The sequence below is a fragment of the Falco cherrug genome, chromosome 4 (assembly GCF_023634085.1).
Source record: "Falco cherrug isolate bFalChe1 chromosome 4, bFalChe1.pri, whole genome shotgun sequence".
Lineage (NCBI taxonomy): Eukaryota > Metazoa > Chordata > Aves > Falconiformes > Falconidae > Falco > Falco cherrug.
This window is the reverse complement of record NC_073700.1, coordinates 23534966-23550431: the sequence shown is the minus strand read 5'-3', so window position 1 is coordinate 23550431 and position 15466 is coordinate 23534966. Positions and strand designations below refer to the sequence as shown.

At 40.0% G+C, this 15466-nt stretch overlaps 1 long non-coding RNA gene across 29 annotated transcripts in view; it reads left to right on the top strand.

Moving 5' to 3' along the window:
- The window catches only part of LOC114017065 (uncharacterized), a 206799-nt gene that overhangs the window by 17298 nt on the left and 174035 nt on the right, over positions 1–15466 (top strand). For all 29 annotated transcript variants that reach the window (XR_008731891.1, XR_008731890.1, XR_008731889.1 and 26 more), the window contains exon 2: positions 10388–10574. This is a non-coding gene — a long non-coding RNA (uncharacterized LOC114017065). The remainder of the gene's footprint in view (positions 1–10387; positions 10575–15466) is intronic.

Sequence of the window (15466 nt, the reverse complement as noted above, 5' to 3'; positions counted from 1 at the left end):
TGATAGTCCATTGCTAAGTGCCTTCTAGAAATGATTGAAACCAATTCTTCATGGAGAGCTTGCAGTCTAAATTAAAGCTGATGTTTAGAGGGAGGTCCTGTTCAAGAAGATGCCATTGCTGCAGAGGTGATGGCTATATTATACTAATATCTGTGTTTTTTCTGTAATTCACTTTAAGGCAATCTGCAGAACTACAGAAATAAGTGTGTTTAAATGAGACAGGCTGTGGTTTGACAGCAGTGTAGGGAATACATGCATATTAATCCTCAGGGTTCCTATTGACTTGAATCTTTCAAGTCGTTTATATTGCAAGTAAACATTACACAGCTTGGTCTTTTATAGTTTACAACTTGCATTAAATGTTGCACATGCAGAATTTAAATCAGCTGTTCATTGTTTCTCATGTTTGTGTGCACACTTGTGTGGCAATGGGGGTGGTAATTAAGTATTTGTTATGTACCCTAGGAATAGAACAGAACATAAGCATATGTTGCAAGGAGGTTTATATCTGCTTATAACCAAAACGTTGTAAGCAGGAGGCACATATTGTCACTGAATTTTGTAGAATCCCTGGATCTCCCTGTCTCTGGATTTTTTTTGTGTGATGGTGTGTTTTTTTCTTTTTAAGAACAGGTTGTGCTAGCATACCTTAAGTATAGCTGATTTTGCTTTGTGTCAGTACGGTGGACTGGTGAAATATTTTACACCTATTTTTTTTAATCATGATATGACAATTCTATGCATATGAGACCCTTAGGAAATCTTTGTGGGAAGTGACTTAAAATGTTTCAGTTTAATACCTATCACATGATTAATAAGTATCCAGAGTGATCCTTTTACATGTGCTATATTTAAATAAAATGTTGCTGGAGTGTTGACCTATTTTAAATTGTTCCATTCAGTGTTTGTATTGTTACTGATAATGTTTTTTTTTGCATATGTGTGTTGTCAGCTACTAAAATGTGGTTTAGAAATCCAATACTACTAATGGGCTGAAGAAATATGGCTATATTCACTGAACAGGAATAACCCTGTAAAAGTATCGCTTTAATTTTAAAGCTGACCTTTTCTGTTTAGTAGAAAAATCCACAATTCCAAAAGGAGACAGACTTTTTTTTTTCTGGAGAGGATATATAGCCTACAGGAATAAAAGATTGAGGGGCTGTAATACTTCCACTGTGCTAATCCAATAATAATAAGGATGTTTTTGATTAACTGACATGTTAGTACTGAGGCATAAGTAAAAGCTGCCTCTGCAGTTGACACCTGATATAGTGTTCTCTGGGCAGAAGTGCCAGTGGCCTTTGGCACAGCACCTGGAAAGACCCCTTGTCTGGAGGTCTTGTTCTATTTTATAAATTGAAGTTGGAGCCTTTGGGGATAAACCTTATGTTCACGTTTCTGTGGCAGAGCTGAAGTGACGCAGCACTTCTGTAGCTGCTGTTGGCCTTATTTCAGATGACAGCACGGGTGGTGCTGTACCTGTTGTGGACACAAAAGCGTTCTCTGAAGATAAGACCCACCTCGCAGTGATCCATGCAGAATGGAGCTACCTCAAGCTGTGGGTGCAGTGAAGGCTCTTTTGTGAATAGAGTGTGGTGTTCAACATGTGGTGGGTTTAGGCTGCATGAAATTAGTAATCAGCATCGCTGCAGTGGATGCAGTAAGGCCAAAGAGCAGTGTGAGTACTGCCCAGGCGAGTGGGGAAGCAGGGAGCTCTGGAGGCTGCGGCACCTACAGCGTGTGCTGGCTCCGCTGTGTTGTGCTTCATCCAGCAGTGTTGAGATGTTAAACCTGGATATTGAGACCACAGACTTTTCTTGCCGGTACTTCCTTTTTGAGCAGGTTATCAGGGATTCAGTGAACAGTTTTAAACTGTTGTATAAAATTGTAAATGTTTCTGATGAAACCTTATTTATGAGAAAATAAAATGAATCTTTTTCTAATAGGTTTATAAGAGATGTGCCCCTATTGTCTGTTGTGAAAAAGCTCCATCAAATTTAGTATGATTTTATAACCATTGGGAAGCCTTTTGAAATCATCCTATAAAATTTAATAAGAAACCTAACATGTCAATGAAATTATGCAAAAGGATGCAAAGTACTCAAAAGCAAAGGTTCACTTTTTCTGTTAAACCTAGTATTGAGAATTTCCAAGCTGTCTATAAAAATATGCTTGTATTCTTCTATAAATATCATGTACCACTTTATAAATATTTTATGAAAAATATTAACACTTTACTTCAAAGCAAAGCTTTTGAAGCTTTTCTTAACAGGCACATAAGAATTGCATTTTTTCAGTCCTCCTACACATTATAAATTTTCCCTACTAGGTTTGTCACATAGAGTGTATTCACAGTTCCTGCTGAAACAGGAGTACCTTAAAGTTCTCAATGAAATGAAGCTAAAACTGAGGATGTTCTTTAGTGTATTGTGCTATCAAAGCCTGAAGGACTATTCTGGCATAATGGAAGGTATTATTTGGGAATAGTATGGCTGGTTAGTGAACTACGTTCCAAAAAAAAAGTCTTGTTGTGAGGGCTGGCCATAGTTTCCCAGTGTGGAGCAGTAAGTACTTTCTTATTCAACTGATCTGTTTTAGTTTCAGATCAATCCTCTGCCCCCAACAGCAAAAACAAATAAATAATAATGTCTTTTAATAATTTCCAGCCTTAGAGGTGAATTGGGGAGAGGGCTGTTAGTGGTACCTGATACGAGCAGGGAGCTGAGCAGCTTCTGCAGCGTGACAAGGAGATGGATGAGGAGCTGAGTGCAGGTCTGCTGGTGCTCTGCCCAGCCCTGGACCGTGCTTTTGCTCCCTGCCTTGAGCTGCAGGGAAAGAAAAGAAGAAAACAAGACTTCTTGATTATTGTTTTTAAACTTCTTAGAAGAAGAGGAAAAAAGCAAGCCAGTGTTATTGAATGTCTTCTTACTTACCTTCTGGAAGGAACATACCTGCCAATGAGACTTTCTTAGCGGTTCAGTTACAGATGCCCTGTTCTATTTTCAATCAGGTGGCTTTAAGGACACTGTATTATGTCTCTGTCACTGATTCTGGAAATGTTTGATGAACTCTAGCTTAAATCAAGACAGGCCAAACACTAGTATGTACCCTTTACAGGAAATTCAATTACTCTTGTCTCAAGCACAGCTGTCGATGTAACTTGACTCTTGGTATCTTGAGAACACACTTTTATGATCATATTCTTCCAGATAGACTGTTTTGCTGTGTCTTACTCACAGGTCTGGAGACAGTATCCTGTTTGGTTTAGGGGTTTTAAATTATTCATTGGTTATGCAGTAGTGATGCTTTAGAAGAAGGATGTAGCTAAGAATTGAGTGTGTAGAAAGACATGAACAAACCCATAGGGCTTTTTTGTCGCTAAGGCTACTGGAAGTCATTAAGCAAAGCATTCATTTCCAGACTTTTTTCTTAATAAGAACACTTTCTGTTTTGTAACTGAAGAGTTTTAAATCCCTAACCCAAAACCCCCACAAAAATGAAATGCTGTAAATTGGCCAAGGCCAGAAAATGTGCTGTTGCCTGTGGATCATCAAAGTGTTCCTCCGGTGCACCCATTGGTTCATAAATAAGCTGTTCATCCACTTTCACTTACTTATTCTGTAGCTGTGAAGTAGGTGGTTTAAATGCAAAAATCTATAGAAACCAAACCCTTAGTTGCCTGGTCTCTGTGGCTGTTTTTTCTTTGTTTTGGGTAAGGATAGCCTGTGAGGGTATGAATCTGTAGAAATGTGTTAATTCAATATAAACACAAATATGTCACTCAAATGTTTATTTCCTAATCTTTCCCATTACTCATGCCATTAGGTTGGGGCCCATTATCAGTAACTAGTTAGTAATTAACCACATGTAGCTTGCATGAAATACCATAGGCTGTTTTACTGTGACTGCTCCTCTCAATCACTCTTGCCAGGTACGACATAGCAATGAACTAGTTGGGTTAGATATTTTTTTAAGTTACACTTAAGATTAAGACAAAAAGGCCTGATTCATCCTCTGGTGGTACCAGCGCTGACGAGTACTTCTGCTTGGCCCATGAATGCGGTAGATACATATGGTGGATATGAAGAGTGAAGCATGCAGGTATATGTGGGTGGTGGTAATATGGAGCATCAAGCCTGGAGGGGAGACTTTCTCTTCTGGCTCTATGCTGAAAAAAACCTTCTGACGTGAAGGCTTGGAGCTATTTCTTCATGTTTGTTGAAGATCACACAGTTGGTATAAATTTCTAGTATCTGGTAGAAATAACAATGCAGTTGTTTCACATACATAGTTGAAGGAAGTCCATTAGCTGTGGTAGTTTACACCAGCTGGAGATCTGCCCCACAGAATGTCCCTTTGTCCTATGCTTCCGTGCCTTTACATACTTCTCAAATATTCATTAATATGTATTTGCTTGAAAAGAAGCCATTATTTGGAATTTGTCTTTTGAAAACTTAAAGATTTATGCTCTAAGCTTAAATGTCAAGTTTATCTTAGTGGTAAATACTTCCCCTTTTGTGTATATTCTGGGGGGAATGTACATGCACATTCAAACCACTGCTCCTTTTGGAAGTTGTGCCACTGAGACTTTACATCTCAAAGGGGCATAATAACCAACAGTCCATCAACAGTGAGATAATTAATTTCATATGGAATATAGTACCTATTCTAAATAAAAGGATGTCTGATGAATTTAGGGCTGTGTAGTTGGCAGTTAAAATATAAAATAGGCACTTACATGCATATGACTTTTATTTTTTTTTTCCAGCTAATGTAGCTCAGTAATTAGATTTGCCAGTAGGTCTTTTTCTAGACAAATGCAAAACAAGTTGCAACCACAAAGAACAACTTGGTGACCTGCTTTTTTTCATCCGGAAAGCTTGAAAGCACTACTAGTCTGTGAAAGTATTAATGTCCGCAGTTAATTGCTGTTATAGTGTTGACCTCTGAGGAGATTAGCTGGTCTAGCAGGTTCTTCATGATCTGTATTTACTGCTGTATTTCTAGCACACTTACTGGGACGCATTTTATTACCTGCTGTTGATGGGGAGGTAAAAGGTATTTGGTTATCAAAAGTGGTATTGGTTGCCTTCAGGTACTAAACTGGCAGGCACTGAAGAGCAATAAAGGCTGAAAACCTTTACGTCACTGTGAAAACCCCTGTTGTATTGAACGACAGTGAGACCTTTTGATAGCAGAGTATTTTTTTATGATGATGAGCATCCTGAGGTAGAAGTTCACTGATACTTTGGATCCTGGCCCTCGCTGTAATTCCAATTAGTTTCTCTGACTCTGAATTCGCATCTACTGCGAGGTGCCTTTTGGCAGATTTAAAGGTACAATGGCAGTGATGTAGACCAGGTTGGTTTCATAGAGCGAGACCAGAGGAAGCTTTTAAGATTGTAACAGGTTTCTCCTATGCAATGTAAGTTATGTGAATTCACCTAGTGAATTCTGTACCTGGACCAGCAAATTGTGGGTGGTCAAATATTTTTAAAAGTATAGTGTCTAACTTTAAGTATTAAAATGGTTGAGAATCTTCCCCTGATAGTTTCTTTGACCTCAAAGATAAGAAACCTCTAAAATCTTGCATTGTATTTGAGGTTATATTTTTACTGAGGTTATCAACTACTGGTGTGGAAATTAGGATATGACCCATCATGTTGTTCTTCCACACATATAGCTTCCATACTTGTACCTTCATGGTATGTGTCTCAGTTTCATGGATCACAGGATAACTCGGGTTGAAAAGGACCTTGGGATGTCTCTAGTCTAATGTCCTGCTGTGAGATCGGGCCAGGTTGCTCAGGGTATTATCCAGTCTGGTTTTGAAAATCTGCAAGGATGGAGATAATCCTATTTTAATACCTCTGTATATGTATATGTTAGAGAGGGTATTTGTTTGGTAGTCAGTAATGCATTTTATTTCACCACACATGAATGTGTTTATGGTTTGATGATGTTTCTACCCATGCATACTAGCAGCAAGTTAAATAGCACACGTTTTGCTCTCTGTCCCTCTCCCCTCCCTCCATCAGTATGCTAAATTGTTCGACTGTCTGATCCATCATGAAAGGAGTTGCTGTACAGAATCGCCTGCGTTGAAGTGTTGAGGAATCAATACAGACGGTGACCTTTACTGAAGCTGACATTTACTGGGGTGGATCAGCTGCACACACAGTGCATGACTGCTCGCTTGCTTGCTTGATATCTCTCCCGAGTTCTGCTACATGATTTTTCTCCTTTTGATGTCTTGCTCTGCCTAATTTTTATCTAGAGTTTTTTTTTGCTTTTTTTAATGTATGATTGAAGGGATGGCAACTGAGTGTCTTTGACCTAACAGACCCTTTAAAGGAGACCATGCAGGCACAATAAAATGAGCTGGGGTTAGACTTCTAAAACTGAGGAACGAGAAAGAATCAGGTCTCCTGTGTAGGATTTGTCCTGTGCTGTTGTTTCTCCCTCCTTGCGTGTACCTACTCCTGCTTGTTTTCAATTATTCCATTGTCTGTTCCCCCCACACCCATTATGTTTTTGCCTGGTGTGAAGTCTGTAAGCAGTAAACATCCCCCGGTGTCTGATATTTCTCTTCTCAGCTGGATGCTGGATATTCTCCTTCTCATCTAGCTCAGTTTACCACCTGATACTTATGTGAAATTTTGACATGGGTTTGACCTGTGGAGGTTGGAGGATAAGCCACACTGCAGTAAAAGGAAGCATAGTTGTATTTTCTTACAGATATTAAGGCATAATGGAAGAGTGCAGCACCAGTGAGAAACCTGAGCATGGCTGTTACCTTGGCTTCAGCCTTGGAGTTAAGAGCTTGGACTGCAGTGCTGGTCATCTAAACTGCTGCCTCCTGTGAGAAGTTCTGAGACACCCTGGAATCCAGGAACTGCTTCTGGCCTCTGCCCTGGGAGCATCTCCCTCAGCAAATGTTTCTCTTGGTGTCCTGTTAGTCTTGGTGATGGGTGAGACTTTGCTGCTGTCTCTCCCAGTGACCGTGCAGTATTTTGTTTGGGGCATCTTGTGAAAGGAGTGTTGATGATGCTTCCTCCCATAAAATTCAGAGACAGGCAAGTAGCCATCTTTGTCCTGGGGTACAAAGGTAGTCTGAGCAAAGAGGATAATAGAAGTGCCAAACAGCCTGGCATGACTGCCAGCTTGTGCTCTGGGGAGGCTGGAAGAGATGCACCAGGTCATGGTAGATGTGCTTCAGCAGCTAGTACGGAGTAACTGTCTTGAGTAAAAAGACCTGTCTTGAGGCAAGGCAGCACTATTCAAACAGAGCAATATGTTTCTGCATTATGCACTGATTGCAAGTGCAACAATAAGGGTTTGTTTGACTGTTCTTGTGTTCTTAGGTATTCTCTTTGAGTTTCTGAGTGGCAGAAGGAATACTCTAAATAGTATACTACTTAAAGTGTGTGTATCTTAGTATTACATCTTAGTATTATCTTAATGTGCATATATATAAGTACACAGAGAAACAGTATTATGAGTTTTGTTCTCTTCTTGTAAAGTTTGACAAGGTAACCTTGCTAATTTGAAAACAAATGTTCTGTTACTTTTCAGTTAAGTAAACTTAGTTTACTTAATTGGGAGTTCCTGATGTGCAGCCTACGTAGACCTGAAGTGTTGTCTGCTCCTCCTTTCTTGCCTTGCCCTTTTTTTCCTTCCCTCTGCCAAAAGCAAAAGCACAACCATCCTTTCTTTGGTTAGGAGTTTCTTCATCTCGCTTGCTGCTGCTCTGTAGGAGAACTTGTACCTGACACGTTCCTTCTGCTCATAATGAGCTTTCACTCAAGTCACTGATCAATAGCAGAAACCAGCAGGTCTGTCTCTACTGCTTGTTTTCTCTATCTTAAATCTGCCAAGATAGATTAGACTATTGCCAAGGTCACTCAGTATGTTGCAAGTGAATGAAAAGATATCTAGTTGACTTTTTTAGGACAGGACTGCAAAAAGGCGAGATTGGAGCTAAACTGAGTGTACAATGACAGATTAAATCTGCATCAAGGTCACAGAGTGTATTTTTAAGTGAACCTTCGACACAGCTGAGCAAGATACCCATCTCCTGTCAGTGCAGAGGTTATTACACTGCTTGCTAAGGTAAAGTATCTTGGCAGTACATGTTTGGGAAGGAACAAACAAGAAATTCAGGAATTGCAATGAGAGAAACTGTGGTGTAGCACTCTGAAAATCAATAGGGATTTTGCATGTTTTCCTGGTGGCAAAGACTGAGCTGTGGGGAGTCACAGGGACGGGAGCAGCCTTATGCTTTCTGCCCCAGAGGCAGTGGCATCCTCCTGCTGATGCAGCTGGAGGCAGCAGTGACTGTGAACAGCGAATGCAGCACTGGTGCCAGGTTTAAGTGTCTGATGTGCTCCAGCAGTCTCCTGTGTACTGGAGTTCTTGTGTGGCTGATGTGTAACTTTTCAGAAAAGGAGAAAATTAAAAAAAAGTATGAGTCACTTTAAAAGTTTTTGCATTAGCAATGATGAAAATTACAGAGAAGGAAGGTTTATAGTAAGAAGTAATATATTTTATTAGACTGACTGTTGTAATGGGGACAACTGTCTGCATGGCTCATGTGTCTAAGAGCTTGTCTTTTTTTTTTTTTCTCCCCGGTTTCAGTACTTGATCTAATAAAATATACTGTCTGTATAAATCTTCTAGGCTCAGATCATCATGTCTGCCTCAGAACAGCTAATAAAACAGCAGACATATTTTCCTAATATAGTTGCTTCATTTAATGGATTGTCATGGCCACTCAACACAGAATAGTGCTTTTCCTTAGACTACAGTATCTACATATGTTACAAAGTCTTCCAGTAGAAAAGTCTGACTCATGAGTTTAGCCAGTTTTACAAATAAAACTGAAAGAATTGCTTCCATAGAAACTAAAAAGAAATCTCCACTTTCTGTTCATTCCTAGATCTGGACTTCAGACTTTTCCAGATTTGAAAGCTATTTGATCTTTAGGAAATGAAATTCAGTTTCTTTGCACTGAGATGAAATGTAGCTGTGTCAAAGATATAAACTATGCTTTTATACTTACTAGATTAGTTGTTTTGTTTAATTTCAGTGTGTTTATCCCTGCGCTTTTAAATAGCAGCGTGCACTTAATTGCTTTCTCTGCCTGGAACCAATATGACTAGGAAAACAGTGATGAAAGTACCGGGAGTCTTGGATTTTTCAAGGTTTTTAAAGATAACAGGACTCTTATGGTTTCTTCTGTTTCTCCATCTCCACGAGGGCACCCTTGCAGGGCTGAGGCCAGAGTATCAGTGACATTAATGGACAAAGGAAGTTGTGTAATTAGTTGAACTGTAAAAGAGAATCTCTTATAATTATCTGTAAGAGAAACCCCAACAGATAACTATAAACTGCCAAAACTTTCAGTCTGCTACAGTTGTTCTCTGTGTGACGGGAAGTCTTCAAAGGTCTGCAAGATTTAAAACCTATTTAAGTAGTCTGACTCTATAGTGACAAACTGTTAGCTGAAAAAAAGCAAATAGAAAAGTCTGCAGCTTTGAGTATGTCTGTACTTATGGCTTTATCTTTGTTTCTAGTTGAATTTTAAAGATGCTGATCATGAGTCATTGGATGAGGCCAGACTAAAGCTCCAGTCCAGATGAAAATGGAGTGGTGGGACTGAACTTGCCTTAGAGCTGCCTTTTGGCTTTGAAATACATGGTGTTCTCCTTACTGAAGCTTATCAAATCAATGCTGCAATTGCCCCATCTTCAAGTGTGCCAAGCTTTGGTGCATCAGTTGCTCAGGCAGCAGAGCCACCCAACAGCAGCCACCAAGCACAGCCTTGAGCTGGAGAAACCATCTTGCTCGGAGTTTAAGGCAGACCGATGGTTTCCCAGTAGTGCAAGTCCTTGCCCAGCTGGCCCTTCCCTCTCTTTTCCTGCTTTTGCTTCCAAGCTGCTGGAAGTTGGATTTTGAATTCCAGGCCTGGTTTGGCATGGGGTGAAGTAAGCGTTAAAAGCTGTTGGGGTCAAGAGTGCTGGTCTTGTTCCTTTCTCATCTGGGAGGCTAGATTTGCTGTGGAGTGCAGAATCTTCTCATGGGTCTGGCAGAAGGATCTCACCTGAAATCGGTTTAATAATTTGAGGAGTCTTTTCTGTTCTCAAACCAATGTTTGAGATAATGTCCACCCATGGATTTGAAATGCAGCTTTGAGCACTTGTTTTGGCCTTCTGCAGCATGGTGTTCTTTGAGTTTGGGGAGATTTGCTTTTCTTTAGAATCTATTTTTTTCCCTCATTGTTAGGCTGTAAGTCTCCCTACCTGGCTTCTAGTGGGAATTACGGTGATTGGCCTTTGTCTCCTTACCCTGTATACTGATTGAACTCCTCTGACTTTCTCTACAGAAAATGGAGATGGAAGAAGACTGGCAGCTACAAACGAAGGGCTAAAAGAAAGGCAGAACGGGATCGATTCCCACACTCAGCGGGACTGTGCTTGTGCTGGCTTATGATGATCTTGTCCACAAGCAGTGGATCAGGCTGTCAGAATACTGCTACGCTACCGCTCAGCCCTGCACTGTAGGAGTCGGAGGTGAGTCTATGCCACACAGAAGCCTGCATGTTATTTTCCACCCATAATCAGATTAAGATAAAGCAGTCTTCTGCTCAATTGTAGCAGTGTCTGCCTGCTCAGTCCTCTGCTGCGCCGTGGAGACCTGCCGGGTCTGTTTAGTGTGGGGTTAGGGTCAGGAGAATGTTCAAATAGGGTGTGAAAACCTCTTTCCAGGAGGGAGCGTATCCCACTCTGGGTTTTCTGCTGGGTTTTCGGAGATGTGCTTCTTAGAATGCCAGGGAAGGAGCATTTGGCAGTTATCTCTTTCCTTGTTCATTACCCCTCTGGAAACACCCATGTGCTGGACCATCTCAGGAGGATCACTGTCAGCTGGGATTGAGTTTAGGGTCTTGTGGATCTTGAACCCCAGCCTTCTGCTATGGTTGTGCTGCCTGTGCCAGGTGAGAGTGGTCCCTGAGACCCCGCTGGCACCAGAGGACCAGGCAGTGAGCGCTGGTGTTTTATTACCAAGCTTTTAGTATCTGCTTTTCTACAGTGAATTCGTTGTCACTGTGACACACTGTTTTACCAGGTATGCTGTTGGCCTCACTTCAAAGCATAAGTTATTCTCTCTCATTAGACTTAATGTTTGGCTTCTGAAGCTCTTTCTCTGCGTTGTAGGGGTAGCAGTGTTGGTTCAAGCCGAAGGTCTGTCTGTTAGTCTGCAGTCTCTTCTGTTTTATCTTTTTATGTGCGGTGTCTAGTACCATATACCTGAGGAAGGGTATAGATATGGAAGTAGTATATAGTGATACCTTCCCCAAACAGTCTTTAGCATGTGGTGGTCTTTGCTCATGTTGCTCGATATCTTGTCTGCTGTGTGACTGCAGCAGCCTGGCTCAGATGGGAAGAGTGAGGTTGACTGCTCATGAGGCCAAGGATGTGTGTGCATGGCTGGGTGGCATGTGCAAAAAAGCAACTATTGCATACTTGATACTTTAATTCTTTCAAGTATAATTCTTTCCTAATCCAACTTGTGATTTTGCAATCCTAAGACTTAATACAGAATTGTCCTGTGGTTAAAGAGGCTTGGCTAGCAGCTGGGGAAACAGTGCTCGCAAAGGCTTTTTGTTTGACTTTGGATATATCCTTTAGGCTTCCTCTGTTGCTTAACCTCTTGTCTGTGAAATGGGAAATGGTTCTACTTGCCTTACAGGGCTGCTATAGGAATGTTTTACTTAGAAAGTCAAGAGAAATGCAAATACTAGGGCAATACCTTGGCCAGGTATATAGAAAAAAAACCTTTCAAACAGTCAGCAGAGGGGGATGGGTTTTCCTTCTATATAAAATGTTCTGAACTTGCTAACTAACTTGATATCAAGTAGACAGGCTTGTTATCCTTTGTTTACTAATTTGTCATGTTGTATTACACAGTATTAAATCGGTTTAAGATGTAGTGTAATGGAATGACACATACAACTTCAGATCTGTTAACGTAATATGGCAGCATGTTTTAATGCGTTTGTTTCACTTCAAGTAACCACAATTAAGTTTGACAATGATATAGCTAGCATAGAGGCTGAGACAGGCCAATAACATATACCATGCTGTCATTGATCTTTGGATAAACTTCCTTTAGTTGTAAGCATCATCTATAACTGATTGTTTTAAAAAAAAAATATTTATTTTTTGGTGTGCTTGAGGTGAAAAATTGAAGTCCAACTGAAGTATCATCTTTTTTCCATTTTCTCACCTGTAGCAACAAAATCTGTTGGGGTTTAATTTAATATCCTTTTCTCTCACTACTGTCAAAACTTTGGTGCAGGAAGCAGATTGAGATGATTTTGATACTTGGATAATGGCAATTTGTGTTTTGTTTTCTATTGTCTGTGCTTTGTTTGATGTTCTAAATGCATTTCAAATGGCTATCTCTGTTACAAGGAGAATAAATATTGTGTTAAATAAACCTTTATCAGTATTTAGACAGGTGTTGCAACAGTGTTGTAAACTTGTTTGGATAACTGCACCCATACGTAAATATTGGGGAATCTGGAGAAAATCTAGCTCTGTTAAGTTTTGGAAGAGAAGATTAGGAAGTGTGTTAAAGCCTGTTGTTCTGCAGAGTTTCTTCAAATGTCTGATTCGAGATACTGCTTGTTTCATAACCCGTGTGAGATTACCGGAGCACGTCCACTGGGCAGTGTTTATGCAAGACTCGGGGTTCTGTGGATGGGTGGTGGATATGGACTGACATCAACTATTTTTTGCTGTAACCCAGCCAGCCAAACACTCTTGATGCACAGTTTCTCGTTCCTTTGTCCAGTCTAGACAGTCTATATAGGCCTGGTTTCAAAAGGTCAGCAATTAAAAGCTTGATTTATGGAATACTTTGCTGATTTTTTTGAGCATTAATTTAAACATACAATTTTCAGTTTTAGATGATTGCTCACTGTGACTGCTATTTTAATCATCAAGCCCAGTAACATCACTGACTTTTACTTTCAATTGGCTGGAGATGTCAATTCTTAAGTTACTCGTGACATTTCTGTGATGATGACACACTCTGAAGTGCAGGGAGAGGATGGCTGCGGGTGAGCCGTGCTGCTGTTCCAGCTGTCTGGGCTTATTTCTTCTTACTCAATGTGACTAAATGGCCATCAAAGTAAGAAGCTGCTCTGGAACCACTTCCCAGTCTTGGCAGCAAAGGATGATGACACAGGCAACTGTGGCTGGTCTTAATCTTTTTTTTCCATTTACCCAACCGAGATGTTATTAGCTCTGTCACCTGTCTGGAGATTAATTGAATACTGTAAACATTGATTTTACCTCTGAATCACAAAAGTGAGATTATTTAGACCTTGAGAAGGAGTTGGGAGCTGTCTGAATACTTTTATTAGGTTGGAATAAAAAAATCTTTGCGTCTTCGCAGATGGAAAAATAATTTGAGCAAATGGAAAATGTTTACCTTTTCTCTTTGGAATGTGTCATCAAGTTGTTGGATTTGGTTTTATTTCAAGGGAAGATAGCAATTCCTTCCTTTTTATGACCTTGTATTATGATTTTTTTTTAAAAAAAATTATCTTGTGTATCTCATACAACTGAATTTCTCGTATCTTTTCCGGAGCAATTTAATACTAATAATTTAAGGCTTTAAGAGTAACTAATAATTTGTTACCTTCTTATTAATGTCAGGAGTCTTTCTTGCACAAATAGATCTGCAGAGCTGAAGGTTTCCAAACTACCTCAAGCAATTCTGAGTTTGAATTTCTATTTTGTGAAGTACAGCTCGTGAAAGGCTACTTAAAAGAAACAATAAAATCTCTGGAAGCCTGATAGGTGGGGGATAATGTGTTTTTATTCATGCTGTACTTAATTATTTAGTGTGGAAGATGGACTGGGTTTGCACATTTTGCCTAACGTGGAGAGGCAGAGCAGAGGGAAGCCCTAGGGAGGCTGCGCTCCGAGGGCAGGCTGGCTTCCCCGACAGAGCCCTGCTCGGAGCAGGTGTGGGCTGGGAGCTGCTCCTAGGAGCAGAGTCTGAGGAGCGAAGAGCAGGACAGGCTCAGAGGAGAAGAAAACCGTTCCTGAACTTCAGGATCCAAGTTATTTGGTTTTGCTATTTGTTTCTGCCTCTGATTTTTCTGTGTTAATTCTGTTTCTCCTGGTTTTCTTGTCTGTCATCAAGTTTTCTCAGGGTTTTGTAGTACGTTGCTGTCTTTTGGGGCCCCAGGCTGTCTAATATAGCTTCTATATTTTTAGCCTCTGATCCTAATTCCAATACCTTTTATCACACTTGCTGTGCAAGAATTTATTAATTATATGAGTAAATATTAATTATACTAATTAAGCATAAATATTACTAAAAGGGGAAGTAACATCAAGCTCCAGAAAAGATTTTTGTCGGCTTAAAATGGTTGACAATGGGTCGGAGTCTGAGAATCTGCTCTCCTGAGTTCAACAGACAGCACTCCTTACATTCAGTTAATAATTGAGGAGAAAATAGGTTTTGTCATTTCTAATCTAAATGTTGGAAGTTTAAAAGTACAACTGTGAGGTTATGTAAACTTTAAAATTCTGATGGAAGGAGGATTCTTGGCTCCAACATGAAGATAATGTACTAATTATGCAAACTACTTCAATATTTTCAGTTTTATCACTGATCTTATGATATTTAGTGTTTCTTTTTGTAACCAGACAGTATGAAAACCTTTATGACCTAAAGGGACTTTAGAAGCTTGCAAAGCAATTAAAATGCAATTCAAACACTGTGATCCTTACAGAGAATGACTGGTGATTTTTCAGGGTTCAGGGCTGTCAATATTGCTATCCATCTGTTGGGGTGTTTTTTTTTTTTTGTTTGTTTGGTTTTGGCCCTTAGTCTTCTATTTTCGTGATTACCAAAAACAAAGCTCTGAAAAAAGCTTTGCTCCATGTCACGATGGAGTAGGGGTAATTAAATCCAAATACCAGAGCTTAAATACCCTTTCACTTTATGCTTAGTACACAGCTTTGCTAAAGCGTAGGATAAAGCAAGGATAATAGCTTTAAATTTGAAGAGACTAAAGTAAAACTCTACTAAGCAGTCTCAAAATTTGTGATATGGCAGAATTTGGGTCCTGTTTCTCAGAGGGAAGCAGTGCTTCACAGAGTGACATGCTGCCCTGGTTTTGGCTGGGATAGAGAAGGGAAAGGTGGAGGAAGATCTCACCCACAGATTGGCTCTGAGGAGAAAAGGTAAAAGGTGGTGTTATTAGTTTCTGAGGGTTTGTTCCTGAAATACAGAGATGATGGCAATGCTTGAGTACAAATACCAGATTAGTCTTACAAACAGCAATTTTATTATGTCATAAGCCACTGTTACAAACTACAACAAAATGATAATGGTAGCCCAGCCTCTGGAGGTGATGAACATCTCAACAGAGAACATAAAC